Source organism: Triticum dicoccoides, chromosome 2B (genome assembly GCF_002162155.2).
Source record: "Triticum dicoccoides isolate Atlit2015 ecotype Zavitan chromosome 2B, WEW_v2.0, whole genome shotgun sequence".
Classification (NCBI taxonomy): Eukaryota; Viridiplantae; Streptophyta; class Magnoliopsida; order Poales; family Poaceae; genus Triticum; species Triticum dicoccoides.
In genome coordinates this window covers 787,180,690-787,181,492 of record NC_041383.1, presented here as the reverse complement: position 1 = coordinate 787,181,492, position 803 = coordinate 787,180,690, and positions in this window count along the sequence as shown.

Sequence of the window (803 nt, the reverse complement as noted above, 5' to 3'; positions counted from 1 at the left end):
GACCCTCGAACCCTCGACCCTCGAACCCTAGAACCCTCGAACCCTCGAACCCTCAACCCCTTCCCCCTCCTCATGTCGAAGTTATCGGGGATGGGGTATATCGACCCCCCCTCCCTCATGTCGAAGTTATCGGGGACGTAGTATATCGACAAGGACATGCCCGATAAAAAATAAGAAGAGGAATAAGAAGAAAAAAAAGAGGAGAAGAAGAAAGGAATAGAGAGAGGAGAAGATTGAAGAAAAAAAATAAGAAAAAAAAGAGGAGAAGAAGAAAGGAATATAGGTGAAGAAAAAAAATAGAAATTACTATATTTTCTTCTTCTTCTCTTCTATTCCTTTCTTCCTTTCTTCTTTTCCTCTTTTTTTTTCTTTTTTTCTCTTCTTGTTTATTTCTCCTCCTCTTCTTCCTCTCCTCTTCTTCTCCTTTTTCTTCTCCTTCTTCCTCATCTTATTTTCCTTTTTCCACTCCTTCTTTTTCTTCTTCTTCCTTCTTCCTCTTTTCTTCCTTTTCCTTATTTTACTTTTTCCTCTACACTAACCTAAAATCGATATCTACTAATTAACAACCTAAATAAAAAAAAATTAATACATATATAAAAAACAATTATATGAAAAAACATCATATGCACAAAAAATATCATATGAAAAAAAACATATGTACATATATGAAAAAAACATCGGAACGGACCGTGGGGCAGCGCGGCGTTGGGGCAGCGGTGGCGCGGGGCGGCGTGGAGCGGTGATGGCGTCGGGGCGGCGCGGGGAGGTGACGGCGTCGGCGCGGGGCGCGGGCGACGACGGGG